Source organism: Felis catus, chromosome B3, assembly GCF_018350175.1.
Source record: "Felis catus isolate Fca126 chromosome B3, F.catus_Fca126_mat1.0, whole genome shotgun sequence".
In the NCBI taxonomy this organism is placed as follows: domain Eukaryota; kingdom Metazoa; phylum Chordata; class Mammalia; order Carnivora; family Felidae; genus Felis; species Felis catus.
Window position 1 is genome coordinate 111357424 of NC_058373.1, and position 20076 is coordinate 111377499.

The window sequence follows — 20076 nt, forward strand, 5'->3', positions numbered from 1 at the left end:
TTTCCTTGGAGTAACCAAGTTACTTGGTTCCTTGCACCTTAAAGAGCTCAAGTAAGTTGGATGGACTTTCAGCCATTTGACGGAAGTGCCCCCAAAGACAGGGAGTGTATTTTAAACTAAAAGATCTGAATTCATATTCAGCCTTGAATATGAATATGTTGGCTCCACTTGACCCAATGTACACGAGTTTACGAGTAGACTTGTAAACTGTGTCAGCGCCGTTTATAGGGTGTTGTTTTTAGAACCTTTACTCTTTGTTTTAAATACCAACACTTGTGTTGTAGAATGTACTGCAAAACTGAAATGACATTCAACCTTTGGCTCAGGAAATCTTGTCAATCACCTGTTTCTTTTTCTTCCTGAGATTCTGTTTTCATGTCCTTTTGACTTTGGATGTAGATCAGATAATAATAATAGTGTCCACAAAGGCTTGCTTTAGCTTAAGGTTTTTGTAAAGCTATAAATGGCTAACATTTGTTGTGTGCTCTGTGCCAGGTACTGTTCTTAAGAGCCTTACGTGTAATAACTCATTTTATAATCATAACAATCCCGATGAGGTAGATAATATTATCATTCCCATTTTACATGAATGAAAAAATGACACATAGTTTCAAAAAGTTTCCCAAGGTCTCATCGCTGTTAAGTGGCAGTGCTTGGATTCAAATACAGTTAGAATCTACTTTCTGAATCTACTCTATACTGCCTTGTCCTCATGGAAACTGGAAGATCCTGACTAACCAGAGGTTACGAGTGCTTGATCCCTCTGGCAGTTATATCGCAATGAAAATTAATTAACTCATTCAGCAAGTATGATACACAGTGGTCATCAAGACAGAGAGGCAGGGTCTCTGCCCTCAAGGGACCTTCTGGTGTTTCAGACTTTTGTCAGTTTGGTTAGCGTTAATCTTGCCCCTCCGGATCTAATTTTCCTTCTGGTAAACTCGTAAGATAGAGTTTTTGCCCCTGTAACGCAGAACCTTGGAACTTTGGTGATGTTAGCAAGACTCATTCTTATTGGAGCAAGTATTTATAACATATTGGCAGTGGTAACTTTTTTTTTCTTGGCTGGAATTTTTCTCTCTGATTTTTTTTTTTCTTTTGCACCTATCCCATCTTTCCTCAGTCTGTATCTCCCCCCATCTCCAACTCCTGGTCTGTATCTTTGTTTTCGGTTTAAAATTTTTAAATAGAGTAGTATGTACTTGTCTTTGTTACATTTCTTTCAAATCTTTTTGGATTAATTTCTCTTTTTGCGGAGCATTAAAGATCTAACTTAACATAATTTATCAAACTACTACGGTATTGTATCAGGATTAGTTTCCGTGGCATGTAATAGAAAGATTTAGAAAACTATGGCTTAAAGAAGAGAGAAGCTTATTTATTTATATATTTATTTATTTATTCACATAAAAGAATTTTGGAGGTGAGCAGCCCAAGACTGCCATGGAGGTTCTGCAAAGTTATCAGGGAGTCAGGTCCTTCCTCACTATTATGCTCTCCCCAAGGTTTGGCTATGCTCCTCATGGTCCAAGATGGCTGAAAGGGCCCCCGTCATCACATTATGGCCCGGGATGCAGAGAACAGGTAAGAAGCGTATATTCCTTCTTTTTTAAAATGGTTGTCTTTATTTATTTTAAGAGAGATAGAGAGCAAGCAGAGGAGGGACAGAGAAAGAAGGAGACAATCCCAAGCAGGCTCTGCACAGTCAATGTGGGGCTAGAACTCACAGTGAGATCATGACTTGAGCTAAAATCGAGAGTTGGGCACTTAACCAAGTGAGTCACCCAGGTGCCCCAATTTTATTTTTTAAAATAGAAGTCCCACACAACATTTCTGCTTAGATCTCAACAGCCAGAATTTAGCCATGTGGCCACACCTATGCAATGGAGACTAGAAAATACTCGTTTTTAGCTAAGTGGCAATATGGCCATCTGAAAATTGGGGGTTGGCTCTTATGGAAGAATGAGAAAGCAGAAAAAGGGATATAATTGGAGTCTCTGCTACAGGTATATTACATATAGTTGATAAAAATTTATTGATTCGTTTTTATAAACTTGATCATATTCTTAGAAGTAACACTCAAGTTGTTAATAAAGATAATGAATTTAAGGATTTTCCTTTTATTATTTTTTTTACTTTATGATAATATAATATCGCATATCATTGCATTTATCACATCTAAAGTAAACCCACCTAAAATTAGTTTATGCAAAATAGGGACTATATTAGAAGAATATTGGGGGGAAACTTTGGAAGGGACAACCCAAAGCAGAAGGAAAGGCAGAGATTCTGCCAATGGTCAAGAAAACCTGGAGCTGAGAACTCCAGTATAACAAAGACACTTTCTTCATCTCCTCTTCCCTCTGTCCATTAACTGTATTTTCTCAGTTCAGAATGTGTTTCTCCACTTGGCCAAAAACAAAAACAAAAACAAACACCACCACCCCCCTCAAAAACCAAAACATGTCCTATGACATCTTCTAGATTATATATCTAGCTGAGACTTGCGATGACCTCTCTTACAAAGTCTAAAAATCTTGGAGGACTAGCTTCATTGGCCCATCTTGGGTCAAGTGTCCACTTCTTGACCAGTTAGTTGTGGCCAAGGGCCAGTCAGTAGTAACAAGGCTTTTCATGCTGCCATAATATGGTAGATGTGTGGAAATGGGAGAAGCAGGTACTGGCTATACAATTGTATAGGCTACACTAGAATTATACATGCTGGAAAAACACAGGTCAGTGGTCTGAATTAAAAAGGAGAACATGATCTTTGATAATGTAAAAAAAAAATTGATTTAGCTATGAATAAACACCATTTGATAGATCTACAATATATGGAATGTTTATTAAGTGTCGGGCATTGTGCTGAGTGCTTTTTACATGTTGAGTCATTTATTCCTCACAACTCTATGAGCTAGAGATTATTATCCTCTTTTACAGATGGAAAATCTGAGCTCAGGGAGTTTAAGTAACTTGTCCAAGAACATATTGCTAGTAAGTAAACTACATTTGTTTTAACTTCAGCATTTTTAACTACCAGGGTAATATACTGACTGTCTCATTGCTTCTCTGTCTTCAGTTGGAAACTATGGTCATGTTTTCAAAAAAAAATTTTTTTTAATGTTTATTATTTTTGAGAGAGAGAGAGAGAGAGAGAGAGAGAGAGAGAGAGAGGTGTAGCAGAGAGTGAGGGAAGGAGACACAGAATCTGAGGCAGGCTCCAGGCTCTGAGCTGTCAGCACAGAGCCTGATGCCAGGGCTTGAACTCACAAACTGTGAGATCATGACCTGAGTCAAAGTCAGATGCCTAACCAACTGAGCCAGGTATCCCAAGAAACTATGGTCATTTTTGATGAAACAATTATTAGTTATTCCCCCCCCCCCCCCCCCCCCCGCTTAGTTCTGCCTTAACAAAGCTATGTGAACTAGATGAATCTTGTAGTGTATCTGGGTCTTAATCTCTTCATCTGTAAAAAGACTGGGTTGTATTACATTAATTTCCCCCCTTGTTAGTGCAGGTAATGTTTTATTTTTAAAGGCAAGAGTACGAGCTATGATATGAAAACAATTTTAATTCATCTAATATTTTTGAGTGCTTGAGTCATATCTGTGTTATGAACTGTGATGAAATTAAAGATATACACGATGTAATTTCTGCTTATGGTGTTACAGAGAAACAAAGAGAATTATTATTTTGCAGAATTACAAGTCCAGAGAAGAGTAGCCTTCAGGAGTGATACAACATGCAGCTCAAACATATCTTCAAGGGTTTTCCTCTTTGCCATCTTCAGTGTGTTGACTTCATTTTAAGGTTAATTCCTCTTGTGTTTGTTAGATTGCTGCCAGTGGCAATCTCTATTATGCGCTGACTCATTGTATCTGGTAAGCGAGAATCCTCTCCTCTAAGCAGGGACTAAAAATCCTTTCCTTCAGTCTGATTGGGCCAGTACACCCCAGGGCTATAATGGTTTTCAGGTATATTAGGATATACCTGAATTAGAATTAGAATTAGAATTAGAATTAGAATTAGAATTGTCTAAGACCTAGCATAACCTAGATTCCAGGTCACGCTGCAGTAAAAAACAACCCCAAATCTCAGTGGTTTAAACAATAAAGGTATATTTTTTTACTCATGTATCCATCCTGACCTGATGAGGATGGAAGGTAGGGTGTTCCCATTGTCCCCTTTTAGGCACGTAGGCTGACACAGGCTCTATCATCTTCAATAATACTTGTTTTGAGACTGGGGAAGAGTAAACATTGTAAGAACTTATACTTGCAATTAAATTCTATAGCTGGAAGTGATACATACCACTTCTATCTACAACCCTCTATAGACTAGTGACTATAACTAGTCACATAGTTCAGCTCAACTGCAAGGGTAGAGTTGAGCAGTGGGGATGTATGTGTGAAAATGTAATCTTTTTATATGCAAGGAAAGAGGGTAAGCAAGTCTCTACCATACTAGGGAATTAATTTATTGATTGACAGGCTAATTCAATTGCCCTTGTATAGCTAGAGGTTGGATGGTTACCTAAAAAACAAACAAACATAACAAAAAACGAACTCAATGAGGAAGGAATAGGAGTGGATGTGAATAATTAAATTATATGATGCTTTATCTCAATGAAGAAGACAGAGATTTCAGCCATGGAGGAAAGTCATAGAAAGAGATAGTTTCATTAGTCTTTAAATCAATCACTTCATTTACTCTTCTGATTGGAAAGATTGAATCTTCTCTTTAATGAGTGGGTGTAGACTGAATTTCTATTTAGGGAGTTGGTTCACAGTGACTTTGAAATGTTTACTGGATTTCAAAGTATAGACTGTTTTTCCATATCTCGTTTTGGTTGCTGGCAGTGGTGTGTCAAGCTGGCTAGATTTATAGTTTTAAAACAGGCAAAGAACCAAAATTTCTCTAGACCACCCCCATTATTTTACAGATAAGAAAACTAAGGGCCAAATGGGTTAAATGATTATCTCAAGGTCTACCTTTTTGCATGTAATAAACAGTGTTGCCTTTTGAATGATCTCCTGCAAAATGGAATCCTCTAAGTAGATATATCTAGAGCAGTACTTAGAAAATAAGGACAATTAAAGATTATGAAGAAAGTTTCCATGACTGACATTCAGTTGTTTCACATTGGTCGAGATGGAAACATTTCTAAAGGATCTGGTAAGTAGCTAATGCTGAGAACCTCTTTAACTCTTCTCTGTGACCTCATAGATTCCATTATAATAACAGGATCTACTTCAAGGGTTGATTTGAGAATTAAATGATGGAGGCAAGAGTTTATCATGGTACCTGACACTCAGCAATATTACACTTTGGCTATTATTTTTATTATAGTCATTAATAAAATGGTAGTAGTAAACTTGAAACTAGTTCCTGCATGAATGTTCACAACTTTGGAAATGTGATAATATTCAAGTTCATTAACTTTGATCTAGCTAATCTCTCAATAAAATGGCCACTCCTGTATTCACTTTAACTTTCATTTTCATCTTTTTCATTGTCTAATGGTTGACAACTTCTTGCCCCACCCGCAAGACCCCACAGCTCTGGTTGATGACTAAGAATTTGACGCAGGCTGCGTAAAAGAATGTAACATACCGACAAGGGTCTATTAGTTCTTGGGATAATATGACATAAAGAATGTTCTGCATATTCTCTTGCTGAGCAGAACTTATCTGTTAAGTTTTCAGATAAGCAAAGATGGGTCTAAAAGCTAGTTTGTGAAGGAAGGTTGGAGGAAGTGGTGGAACACTTGTACTTGCTTAAGCAAATATCAGAAACTAGGAGTGACGAGAAGCAGAGGCAGGCAGCTGGGGTGAGAAGAGAGAGTGAGGGGCCCGAAGAGCAGCAGTGGGTGGTGGTGGTGGGGGGGGGGCAACTGGAGCTTGTGGAGAAAACATCCTTTGATAGAGATGTCTTCTGGTGGCTAGTAATGTTTAGAACCTTCTGGAGATACTTGCTCTCTCAGAAACTTAACCTAGCAAGAGAAAGGCAGAGTTTTAGTAATATTCCTCTCTGGAGAGAGTAAAAGAAATGTATTTTTTAAAAGCTGGAACTGTTGGGAATTTTTTTTTGGAAATTCATCATTGGCTTGGAACTCAGTGGGTAAAGGTTTGTTCCAAAGTCAGTTGTATCACTGATACTTCAGTTCTGAGGTGGCAGTTCAATCCTGGGCACGTCCTGGAAAGGGCTTTGTTAACAGTGTTTTGTCACAGGGTGAGAAGCACATTGCCTCATCACAACACAATCAGAGCTGCTAGATAGCTAGTTTCTGAGTATATTCTAGAGACACCCAAGTTATTTGGCCTTTTAGTATGTAATATACTATTCTACCAAAGTGCACTAAATCTTGGACAAGCATTCCTAGGAAACTTTTTATTAAAAAAATTTTTTTTTAATGTTTTTATTTATTTTTGAGACAGAGAGACAGAGCATGAGCAGAGGAGGGGCAGAGAGAGAGAGAGAGAGAGACACACAGAATCCAAAGCAGGCTCCAGGCTCTGAGCTGTCAGCACAGAGCTTGACGCGGGGCTCGAACTCATAGACTGTGAGATCATGACCTGAGCTGAAGGCTGACGCTTAACCGACTGAGCCACCCAGGCACCCCTAGGAAATTGTTTTTTTTTTTTTTTTTTTTAAAGCAAAAGCAGGTAGAGAAGGTAAGTAATTTTTTTTTTAATTTTTAAAAGATTTTATTTTATCTTGTAAGTTTATTTATTTTTTGAGAGGGAGAGAGAAGGGCAGAGAGAGAGAATCCCAAGCAGGCTCTGTGCTGTGAATGTGGACTCTGAGGTGGGGCTTGAAACTCACAAACAGTGAAATCATAACCTGAGCCAAAATCCGGAGTTGGATGCTTAACAACTGAGCCACCCAGGTGCCCCAAAAGATTTTATTTTTAAGTAATCCCTGCACCCAAGGTGGGGCTCAAACTCACAACCCTGAGATCAAGGGTTACATGCTCCACTGACTGAGCCAGCCGGGTGCCCTGAGAAGATATGTATTTTAATTCCTACGTTTTTGGAAAGGAAAAATGAAGGCCAGATAAAAAACTGGATGTCTTGAGGCAAATGTAAAATAAAGCTTTGAAGTTGGAGATCTTAAAGCATTATATAAGGTAAGCTTTAAAGTTAAACATGCTTGGTAAAATATTTTTAAACATGCTGTTTAAACTAAGAAGTAAATATCCATCTCACCTCTGACTTCTAAAAAGTATCTAGAGTATGACTTATAAGACTTCAGCCTTTACCTCATCTTACTTTGGCATAAACCTAAAATTTCTGTTCATTTCCAACTACCGAAGCTTGTGGCCCTCCAAGCAGAATTCCGTTCTATTTGTAAGCTTGGTACAGAAACCTTTTTAGTGGAGGACAGCAACCATGCATTCAGTAAAAAATTGTTGAATATGGATATACAAGCTCTCTGAACTGGAACATAATTTTGATTACGCTAGTATATTGTTTTTGTGTGACTTTAGATAGGTCACTCTACTTTTCCCTTAGTTTTCTCTTCTTACAGGGAGATAACAGCCATAAAAACGACTGTAAACTACTTTGCTGAGAGCTTTTTCGTTAAAGGACTGACAATAAATATCAGAGTCACAAGGTCCAGCAAACCCAAGAAGCTGAGCTTATTGAGGGCAGGGAACTTTTTTTTCTTGTTTGGAAATCAGTAGTTATCTTATTTGTTTTTTCTGTAATACAGTTCCTGGCCTATAAAAAGGTCTCAATAAACACTGTAAATTTATGAATGTTATTAGGCAGATTGCAGTCTTGGCAGACCAGTGCCTTGTAAATCTCTTTTCTGTGATCTTTTTCATACTCAGCATCTAAAACGCCGCTGCTATTTGTTCTGGGATAAGCACCTAAGCAAGGCACTTAAAAACACCCAAGTCTAGAGAAATAATTTTTCTGTCCTCAGGGCACCATCTCGCTTTCCACGGTACCGCGCTCTAGGCTTGGGATCTGGGTCCGGAGGCTACAGGGAAGAGTTGGGAACGGGAAGCTCCTTCTCCGGCCGTCTGATTGGTCGGCTCGCACTCCACTCACATGGCTCGCGTCTTTGATTGGACCTCGTGGCACCCCCTCCCTCGGCCCGCGACTACTTTGTGTGCCGGGGCTGCGCGCTTAGGTCCTCCGGCTCAGCTCACCGTCTGGGCCGGTCTGACCTAGCTCTTCGGCCCACTGCTCTGCATCGCGGGCGCCAGGAATTTCCCGAGTGCGTGCGGGTAGGAAGCATCCTAGGGAACCCCTCCTCCCCAAAGTTCTCTTTCCCGTTTTGAATAAACTTCCGCTTCAAAGGGGCTGTCGCAGCCGCGGGTCGGGAGAGAGGCTAGGCATCAAACTCAGGCCCTTGTGGGAGGTCTTTCTGTCGGGGCAGATGTAGAAACAGTTCTCACAAGATAAAACAGGGCTCCGCTAATTGCATGTGGGTGCGATGCCATTCTGTGGTCACGCCGCTAGACGCAGCCGAACGGCCAGATCTGGGCTGCAGGGGCTGAGCAGCAGCGATCACCTCTAAAAAGTAGCAAGGAGCCTGCTTCAGTACTAGTGCTCCTTAGGGCCGCGGGCTGCACTGACATGGGCCAGTCCTTCCCCCGGCTATCGAGAATATGGCATTCCCGGGAGATGGCGCTCCCGGGAGTGGGGAGTTCGGCTCGACTCGCCCCCAGCAGTCTCCGGCCTGCAGGCAGTAGAGGGCGGCCTGTGCTCGTGTAGGAGCCGGCGCCCTAGCGCAGTTGTTGCCCTGTTGGAAGTCTCCCGGTCCCTCTGTGGCCCGCGGCTCCCTGGCAGCGGATGCTGCAGCTACGCTATCCACGGCTCAGCTAAAAGGGGGCGGGAAGAAGCCGTGGCACATGCCAGGGTCGCCGTAGGTGGCAGCCGCCGGCGCATGCGCGCCCTCTCCCAGAAGCCTGTAACGCTGAGGGGCGCGCGCCCCCACCCGCGCGCGCACGCTTGCGCTAGCCAAGGCTTCCCCGCCTGCGCTCGTTGTCAGAGCCGCTCCGGCGCGTGCGCGCGTTATCTCCGGCAGACCCGAGTAGCCAGGTTCCCTAAGCTCCAGGCCCCCGCCCCACATCGCCCCCTCCCAGCCCCAGTCAACCCGTCCCCTTCCTCTCCTCGCGGAATGGGGCCGGCGCTGCTCGGGGTCGCGCGCCCGGGACCCGGCTCGCGCTCGGTCTCGCGCTGTCAGCGACTGCCCCGCTCGCGCCGCCTCGCGCTCTCGCTCAGTCAGTGGCGCCGAAGGCTCCGTTAAGCGGCGGCGGCGGTTCCTGTTTCCGTTTCTTCGTCTCCCTTCAGTCGGGAGTAGCATCCTCCACCCAGCCACCCCTCCCACTCCCCAACGGGGCAGCTGCAGCTGAGGGCTGTGGCGGCGGCGGTGGCGGCGGCAACTGGGGACGGCGGAGACCGCCTCTGCTCCCGCCTCGGGTAAGGGGGCGTTGGGAGCCGGGCCCCGCGCGCCTCGGGGTCTGGGGCTGGGCTAGCGCGGGATCCGAGGAGGCTCTGGGGATGTGACTGGGGCTGTCGCCGCTCTTTTCCCCCAGGCGTTCCCCGGGCCTGTTGCTGCAACTGCTGCTTACCCAGCGGCTCCCGGAAAAGTGGGGAGTAAGCCCCCGGGACGCTCCGGCGCGGCCCGGGGGCGCGAGCTGAGGGTGAGGGGCGCCTGCCTCCGCGGGTGTCCTCGGCGTCGCGCATCCTTGCTTCGGGCAGGGGCCGAAGCCGTGGAGAGGAGAAGGGATGATGGGGGCGGGGGTGGGAGGTGTCCCTCTTCTCTCCTCTCCACCTACCTGCCCTTTTGCCAGCAACTCGTTCCCTGTAGTCACGGACTGTGGGGAGGAGGATGCTTGTACGTTTCCGGCTTTCGTGAGGGGTTCTCTGGCCCGAAATCGGGGAGTGGACCCGTACAAAGATCCGCTCCCGGCGAGGGGCCAATGCCGGGGCAGTTAAAGGCGTGAGTGCCACTGCATCCCCCAATTGATGTGGAAATGATGAGCTGGCGGCTTTTGAGTATCTAAACTTATTTGGGAAGGTTAAATGAGCCCTTATTTATTAAAGAAGATTTGTCCTGCAAGAGTGAGTGGGTTGTCGGGTGCAGCACCTGTTCTTTTACTGTGGGGATTGCAATCTTCAGCCATACAGAACGTCAGAGACGCAGTGTAAGTTAAATGGCAGTGACTTGGTTAGGGTTTATCCCTGGTGAGCTCTTAGCGTTTTGCCGTATATTATCAGACTTTTGATTGAGGCCTTGGAGAAAGGCACGAAGAGGTGTTTTCTTCTATCCATGTTTGAATTAATTTACAGTTGACTTAAGCCAACTCAAGAAGGCGAACCTAGGAAATTCAGAATCTCCAGTAATAACCCCAAACTTCAAGGTAACGCAGAACAAATTTCAACAAAAGTTTTCTATCCGTTTAGAATTAAGCTCATCAGGGGTAACTGACCGAACTTTAACTTGGCTGTCTTTAGAAACTGTAGGCAAGGTTTCATTGCAGTTTTTTTTTTTTTCTTGTTACTCCTGGGGTTAAGTGTATATTTATTTTCTTGATTAACTTTAAATTTCATGTTTTGACGCATAATTCTTTTAAAGGGTGCATTATATAGAAAACATTTTAGGAGAGAAATTAAACATAACAGTGCTGTACTGAAATAATAGAGTAAGTTGTATTCTCCCTTCTCTGAAATAACCTAAAAAAAACCCCTAAACGTATGCTAAATGATAAGGTCTTGTACATTGCTAACCTTATGAGATATACCATGAAATGTGTATAGAAAGTCTTAATTGCTCCATATGAAAATACAGTATTAGGGTAGTAAGGATAAGGTGGGCATTCAAACTTTGAATTTGTTATTTTACAGTTTAGTATGTAGAAATGTAGGGAGTTAAAAATGAATAGGCTGTAAGGAACATAGAAGATGGTTGGAGACCTGGATTTTCCTTTTGCTGCTTTTATAAATTGAGAATTGTACTTGAAGAGCTGAACAGCTGGAATGAAACTTGCATGGATTGCAGAAACATGCAAAAATGTATCTTTGATCAAGTAGTGAGTTAACATGAGTATATTGTGGTTTATTAGGATAGTGATTCAAAATAATTCCCATAAAATATAGCACTATATATATTGTTTAGGATGTTCTTAAAGAGTCACTTGAAGTTATTTTCCTACAGGTCAGTTCTTTTTGAGATGTATGGAATTAAAAAAATAATTCTGATTACATTATGCAGTGTTTGATTTCAGTTTTAATTAGTTATTTTAAGGTACTGGAATTTTCTTAAAAGAGGTGAATTCTGGAATTTGCTAGTGGTTTGGAAAAACTTGTGTTGTTGTTTATTTTTTTAAGTACAGTTATATTAGTAGGTTGGTCTGGAGGGGGAGCTAGTGCCAAAGCAAAGAAAGCATAGCTTAATATGTGTTTGAACTTTTAAAATGCCCAAACCCTGATTTTTATGACCTGAAGGAACATAAATTTTTAATTAAAAGAGTAAAGGAATTGATATGGGCATATATCTGTATATAGTTATTTGTGGAATATATATGTATATTATATATACATTATATGTATTATATATACAATATACAATATATGTATTATATATAATGTATATATAATATATATACATGTATTATATATATAGTATTACAAATTAAATCTTTTCATGATCTGAAATAATGGAAAGTAGATGCTTCAGGTTTATTGAATTTCTCATTTAAAATCTCAGAAAATATGCCCCATAATGTAGAATGTGTGATAGTAAGTTTCTTAATCTTCTTGTGCATTGCATCAGAGGGGAAATATATCTTAATCCTTTGTGCAAGTTGTATGTTCATAAATTTTTTCTTTATAATATCTATAGTCCTAAAATTTCAAAAATCAAGTAGAGTCTTATATAGACGAATATATTGACTGGGTAATTAGTAAGCTAAATATTTATTAAGAGTAGAGATAATTTCATTAAGAAATGGACCCTTCAGACATCTGGAAAGCAGGATCCCAAGGTCACCTCTTAACCTCTGTCTTCTGTAATATAGCGCAGTGAGTCCAGTGGCTTTACCAAATTGAACTTGTGCCTTTGACTATAAAGCAATTATTTTTTGGTTTATGGTGCTTTATTTAGATGTCACAACTGTAATAAGTTAGATATGTTATTTTACTTCTCACAGTACACATATTCATATTCAAGGCTAGAAATTGATAATGTATGTATTAAAATCATTAGAATATTTTTTTTTCTGGAAATAGTGGCTGGGCTGTTTGTTCTCCATTGTTTTCCATTATGTAAATTGAATCTCAATGCTGATAAAATAAAAAAAAATAGATTCTTTGAAAGGAATGGCCATACCTGTGAGATGTATGGTAGTGAGATGTTTACCACTTTGAAGGGGTTTATGCTATAAATTAAACAATGTTTTATAAGACATGCCAGACTATTTTTATGTATTTTTTTCCAGTTCTTAAGTGGTTATTTTTGATTTACTATAAACTGCATTACTAAATCTCCTGGTTTAATTAAATGGTAAATCCACACATTTCATATTATAGAACACTTATAAAAGAGTTTCCATTTTACAATCATAAGAATAAATATAAAAAATGTGATTTTTTAAAACTTAAAAATAAAGCACAACTAAGATTGTAAACAATTCTGAAACTACAAGTATTAATATTAATACATGCGTCAGTACTGGTTCTGTTGGTACTCTTCAGATGAGATACTAACTTCCAGGCTTCTACAGTCAGTGGTATAGTAGGTGTAGCCTTTAAAGGACCAGTACAAGATTTCCTTTGGTTACCTTCTTAATGAGTCTGTAGTTTATATTTCTGTACCATAAAGTATATAGTTTCTTTTTGGCAGTTTGAGTTGTTATTAAATTGTAGTTTGCTATAATAAGACAAACAGGCCTAAAAGTAAAAGATATTTACAATTGATTTTTAAAAAACCATTTTAAAATTCCCAACAGAAGACTATTGTATGGGGATGAGTATGCATTTAAGATACATTTTTTAAGGTATTAGGCTCCTCTCAACCTTCCTTTCTCTCTATATTCTACTCTGCAGTCTACATCCCCTCTTACTCAACCTCCCTCCATATCCCACAATTTTCTCTTTGAAATGATTAGGGATCAGACCAATAAAACGAATGATATCACTCACTTGGCATAGGGTTATTCTTTCTTGATTAAATAAATGACTTTATATCAATATCTACAATATTCTAAACATGTAACTCATATAAACTTTACTTTCTATTAAAAAAATTTTTTTTTAATGTTTATTTTTGAGAGAGACAGAGAGTGAGTGGGGGAGGACAGAGAGAGAGGGAGACACAATATCCAAAGTAGGTTTCAGGCTCTGAGCTGTCAGCAGAGCCAGACGCAGGGCTTGAACCTAGAAACCATGAGATCATGACCTGAGCCAAAGTCGGATGCTTAACTTGACTGAGCCACCCAGGCACCCAGTGTACATTTTACTGTTAATGGGAGAACACATAGGGCCCATGAGATCATGCTATGTGTTTCAGTATAAGTTACTCATATTTGTTACAGAAAGTAGAGCTATATGGTTAATTTCATTTAAGTTTTTATTTTTGAAATTCATTTTTTAAAAATGTTTATTTTTGTGAGGCAGCCAGAGAGCATGAGAGCGCGTGAGTGGGGGAGGGGCAGAGACTGCCTTTCAACTCACTCAACCATCCAGTACCTCTCACTTAAGTTTTCTTTTAAAAAGACTTTAATTACCAAAACCCAATACCTCACTCATCGGCTACTTTTAAAAAATATCTTTTTCTGGGGCTCCTGGGTTGCTCAGTCAGTTAAGTGGCTGACTTTGGCTTAGGTCATGATCTCATCGTTCCTGAATTTGAGCCCCGCATCGGGTTCTGCACTGACTGTGGAGCAGTCTGCTTGGGATTCTCTCTCTCTCTTTCTCAAAATAAGTAAACTTAAAAAAAATATGTATCTTTTTGTGATAGTTTTTTTTTTTTTTTTTGGTGGTCAGAAAATGACATGTGAAGAGGAAATATGTCTCAGGTTTTTAAAAAAATTGACAAATTTTACCAATACAAGGCTAGTGCTGTTGTGGTTCAAACTTGTCTTTGCTATTACTCTTTTCTTTTATATTGGTTCTATAGTATAGCCTCCTCATTGAAGCACTGAAATAAAGCTTGAAAATCACTATTGAAATGCCTCCTATGTTTTTTGTATCTTGGAACTGGGTTTTTCAAATGTATCTTAGCAGTGGGATAAACTGAATAAATATGACTCAACATACTTATTTTATGATCAGACTTAGCATTTTTACTTGTCACAGTCTTGATGACTGGTTAATGTAAATAAAGTTCACAGTATAAAATAAATAATAAAATGCTAATATCAATTGTAGATGTAAATGGGAAATTAAACTGATGTTTATTTTATAGAATCTGAGTTATGAGAAATATTACATGATATGAACTTTAAATGTAACTTTCTGATTATAAATGAATAAAAGTAACAAAAACGGGAGAGTCTTCTGTTTGATTTACTACAAACATACAACTAAAATGAACCTGTTTTATGTTTGTATAAATTTTTTTATTCAATTGACTGTTAATGAACCATGAATGAGTTTTAAATTTTTAATAATTTTGTGGCTGGTTATTTATATTATAATATCCCTTAAATGAGATATGAAATTCCATTAATACCTGGAGCCAAAATAATTTGCCTGTGGTAAAAAAGGTATTTACAAACCATCAAACTATAAAAGCATAGCAATGTTATTAAATGACTAAGTCATCACTCCATAAGCTAGTTTTAAAAATCATGTGTATAATTTTTAAAATATAATTGATCATAATATCGTGATTGGTAAAATATAATTGATCAAAATATAATTTGTAGCTTCTATATTATACATTGTTTCAGATTTTAGCTATGTTTGGGGCAGTCAGTGAAGGGAGGGAGATTGAGAGAGTCAGAGGATCTTACGGGTTGATGAGCCTGCTTTGTTTGGAGGTGAGGGGGATTTCTTCTTCAGTTTTTCTTTCTCCCTCCGTTTCCTTCTTTTCTCTGTCATCCTTCCTCTCCCAGCAGTGGGAGGGAGTTGACCATCCTTATAGGATTTTTTTTTTTCTTATAGAGTTCATACAAAGAACATTTCCTGATAAAACATTAGCTTTTATGTTACAATAGATTTATTATAATGATTTCATTTCCTTTGAGGCAATAGGCAAGAGACTTAGAACTTTAGTTGGGGCAGGGTTTAATATGATTTATTAAAAATGATTTTGTAACTCCATATAAAAAGGGATATGGGGTTGTTGGTTCATTGTTAAGGGTGCTGTATCAGCCACATTATTGTTCTGCTTAATATTTAATATATCATAAACCCCTCTTCCAGTTTCCTGGAATGTATTTTCATGTCTCCTCTGTTGTCTTCATCTGTGGAGTATCTGTTTACAAGGAATTGGTTTTTAGAATATCTCTTCAACTTCTTTGTGTGCCTTCATTGCAGTAATAAAAATGTAAAAAAAAAAAAAAAAAAAAAAAAATATATATATATATATATATATATATTGTGTCCCTTGAAGAGGACTAACAAACTAAAATGAACAGCAGCGTTCTCCATTCATGGGAGTACAGTTAGCAAGTTTAAGCCAGTTACTATGAAAAGGTCACAGGGAGAAAGTGTGTTTCATAATTCGGGCCCCAGTCATTTGGGATCTGATTGATTAAGTTTCTCTAACACATGGGATTGTACCTGAAAGAGATATATATTCAGTTGAGATTGTGTTACATTTTTCATGTCTTGAGTTCTTTGAATAACTACTTAATTCATTCAGTTACCAAATGTCAAAAGATTGCAATTTTGAGAAACCTACTCTTTAAAATTAAGAGCTTAAGCTAGGGTAAATATTTTGCTCTCTTTTTATAAGTTGCAGATTTTTCTTTCTCTTTTAGGAAGTTTGGTGAAACTCTAGGGCTTAGGAAGGTGGTTATTGAAATTCTTGAGGCCAAAAAGTCTTTCCTTAGCCTTAGTAAACTGAACTCCAGCAGAATGGGAAATGTAGGTTTACTAAGTAATTTTGACTGTTTCCTCTGACATAATTACAGATATCTAGGTCTCCGTTAATTAAAAGTCTGTTTATTTTTAAGGTTCAAACAGTGGTACTTCTCATAGGTGTAAAGCATTAACTGTTATGAGAGAGATACAACTTATTTTTAATTTGTAAGTAAAGAATAGGCTGTCAGTGCTGAATAAGCTGAAGAAATGTATGCCTAATTAGGATGCACAAATAATAAACTAAAGAAACTTGCTAATATACAATTAAAAATGGCTCCTCTAAATAAAAAGACTATTAGTGTTTACATTATAATGGCCCAAAGATGTCTGAAAATGAAATCACTAAAGAATTCTGTTTTGGAGCAATTTGTCAGACCAGATAACAGTCTGTTATCCTTTAAACTGTCTGCAGAGGCTTATTTACATCAGTGCTGGTCCTACCTAAAGGGAAATAATGATCAATAACCAAAGTGTTTTCACGGGAATTTTATGCACGTTTCCTATGTGTATATTTGTGCACTTCTTGTTACTTTGTTTCCATGGAAAATGTAAGGTTGGAAAATAAGGTACCCAGGTTTTGGAAATTCTGAAGGGAAAAGGATCTCAAGTTTGGAAAAAAGCTGTTCTTTTTGGTGTGTTTTACTGATACTTTTGATAGTGATAATTTCCTGAGACTTGTATGGACTTAAAGCCAAATCTGAGTTCTTTAACTTATTTTTTGAATAGCTTTATTGAAATATAAATTATGTCTCATAAAATTCAGAGTTTAAGTTTTAATAAATTTATACAGTTGTATAACAGTTACCACAATTTAATTTTAGAAAGCTTTCATCCGCCAGAAAGCTTCCCCATGCCCACTTTCCCGATTCCTGCTTCTATCCCGCAGCCCTAGGCAGCCACTGATCTGCTTTTGTTTCTATAGTTTTGCCACTTCTAGAAATTTGATGTTAATGGAATCGTACACTATGTAGTCTTTTGTGTCTGGCTCCTTTCTTTTAATATAATCCTGTTTAGTCATTTGAATGAATGGTTAAAGTAGAAAAGCTTTGAACTTGAAATCAGGAAACTTGGATATGAGTGTTGGCTTTGCCACCAAATGTGTAAACTTGGGTAAGCCACCTGTTGCCTCTGCCTCTGCTGCTTTTTCCATAAAATCAAATTATTTTGATTTTCTTCTATTCCAGTTTTTACAGCTGGGTAGACATTCACTGACCTTTTCCTAGAATGTACCTTAACTCTTCCCCTTAAATATAGTCACTTTATTTTATTTTATTTTATTTTATTTTATTTTATTTTATTTTTCAATCAGAAATGAAGCTTATGGTCTAATATATGTGAGTCAACAATGGAGGAATTTGGGACTGTCTTGAAGAAACAAGACAGCTGATTAAACTTTTTCTTGAGCATTTCTTAGTTCAGGTGTATAACCTGGAGAATAGGGACAATGATAAATGCTGAGTTAATAATAAATATCTTTGAAGAGAATAAAGGTAAAGTTGAATAATCCTCAGAAGTAGAGCTTTAAAATGGATTGAAGCTTATGAATGTAAGAAAAAGACTATGCTTTAAATAAATGTTTTTGTTTTGAGAGTAGAATGTGGTGTGGAGAGATTTTAGTTAAGTTTAAGATGACTTAGGCTCAAGGCAGCTGTGTGAGATTAGACTGTTTTTTTTAAGAACCAATGGAAATGTATAGCTACCATTGGGAAGACTGTCCTAGGGCTCATGAACAGGCAAAGCTGACAGGTCATATTCAGGTGACAAACTAAGGAAAAAATACACATATAGGGAATTAAAATTAGTGCTGTATGTGTGTAAATGTATATGTTTGTAACAGGAGTAGATAACTGACTGAGTAGGCTAGCATCAGGTATATGCCAGAGGGGTAATGGACATTTTCACTATAGTATGCAAAAAGATAGGGCATTGAATAACAACTAGCTAAATTTAAAAATGAGAGTGCTATAACTACTTTGAATATTGAATAATTTGACTCTTAGAAACCATCAGAGCTGCTTATATTATCTATAATAGTAGGAACTGTGGCTGTAAAATGATCGCATTTTTATTTTTACCCAACTTACTAGAATGTATGAGTGGTAACCCACGGAGCAGACAGTGTGGAGGAGGGGAATATAGTCATAGATATATTTTAGTGATGGTGTCATTATAGCAGCATAAAATTTCTTGCATGTTTTATTTTTTAATTTTTTTTAATGTTTATTTATTTTTGAGACAGAGAGACAGATTATGAATGGGGGAGGGTCAGACAGAGAGGGAGACACAGAATCTGAAACAGGCTCCGGGCTCTGAGCTGTCAGCACAGAGCCCGACGCGGGGCTCGAACTCACAGACTGTGAGATCATGACCCGAGCTGAAGTCGGACTCTCAACTGACTGAGCCACCCAGGCGCCCCTTGTTGCATGTTTTATAGTCATATTTTTTGTTCATGAGTGGTATTTCTAATTTAGATAAACCACCTTATGATAACCAGAAATATCCCCAATGTGAAACCTATATTTAATAAATGAAGATTTGTTACTTTGCCAATAATATATAGATTATGTTAAGACTTTAAAGGAGTTCTAAAAGTTGAATCCCATAACTTTTTATGCAATGGCAGCATTCTAGGAGTAAGTATGAGAGCTTTATTTTTTTTCTTAAAAGTTTTAAAAAAAAATGTTTATTTTGAGAGAGGGAGAGAGAGAGAGAGAGAGAGAGAGAGAGAGAGAGAGAATGCATGCACATGAGCAGCAGAGGGGCAGAGAGAGGGAGAGAGAGAAAGAATCCCAAGCAAGCTTGTGCTGCCAGCACAGAGTTGGATATGGGGCTCAAACTATAAGATCATGACCTGAGCCAAAGCAAGAGTCCCACACTTAACTGACTGAACCACCCAGGTGCCCCAAGTATGAGAGCTTTCTAAAGTGACTATTTTATGGCAACCATATTCTTTTAAATATATGCCATACCATATTTATTTTTAAATGTTTCACAGAATTTGTAATATGTATAAAGTATCTGAATATGAGTTATGTAATTGGAAAATTTTGGGGGTAAAGGAAAAGAGACACTTATTTCTATAACTTTTGGAGCTTCAAAATATTAAAGGTCATATTTTCCCAGGAAATTTTATTGTTTTAAGTATTTTTGTTTTTAAAAGTTTATTTATTTTGAGAGAGAGAGAGAGAGAGAACCCCAAGCAGGCTCCTTGTGGTCAGTGTGCAGAGCCCCACGGGGGGCTTGAACTCATGAAACCCTGAGATCATAACCTGAGCTGAAATCCAGAGTGGGGTGCTTAACTGACTGCTACCCAGGCGCCCTGGGAATTTTTACTATTATTATTTTTTAATTAAAAAGTTTTTAAAAAATGTTTTACTTATGAGAGAGAGAGAGAGAGAGAGAGAGAGAATGAGTGGGGGAGGGGCAGAGTGAGAGAGGGACACAGAATTGGAAGCAGGCTCCAGGCTCTGAGTTGACAGCACAGAGCCGGACGCAGGGCTTGAACTCACAAACTGTGAGATCATGACCTGAGCCACAGTTGGAGGCTTTACTGACTGAACCATCCAGGTGCCCAGGAATTTTTATTTTTAATCATAGTAATAAATGAGCAGCTGTCAAAAGATAAAGCCAGTTTTAAGTTTAGATTCCTGTTCTCTATATATCACATACTTGATTTTAAGAAAATAGACTAAAGGATTTCTTAAATAATCAAATACTGCTTGGATATTTAAGCAAAGCATCAGAGCAAGACTAGAAAACATTGAAGCAATAAAAATGATTAATTTAAAAGTTTTGTAACATAGTAAAGAAAAAAATGCAGTAATATACAATGGAAAAGAAGATATACAGAAAGAACATCATTACCTCACATCAGACATAGTAGGCTGTCTTTACAATGAATACCAGTCAAATCAAATAGGCTACAGAATTTGTGCCCTTCTCCTAGGCAGGTGGAAATGAGATGAACAATTAATTATAGGGTGTGCACCAGAATACCCACTTACATTGTTTGGCAAGTCTTTTCTA

General features: G+C 38.6%; 1 protein-coding gene across 15 annotated transcripts in view; it reads left to right on the forward strand.

The window, feature by feature from the left end:
- Positions 1–8099: 8099 nt before the first annotated feature.
- FUT8 (fucosyltransferase 8) overlaps positions 8100–20076 on the forward strand; it is a 312310-nt gene continuing 300333 nt past the window's right edge. For 7 of the 15 annotated variants that reach the window (XM_019833146.3, XM_011283272.4, XM_019833147.3 and 4 more), the window contains exon 1: positions 9307–9438. The gene's annotated coding sequence lies outside the window, so the exon portion shown is untranslated. Of the gene's footprint in view, positions 8241–9306; positions 9439–20076 lie in introns of those variants that run through there. The other 8 variants (XM_045060078.1, XM_011283275.3, XM_045060082.1 and 5 more) reach the window with 2 other exon arrangements.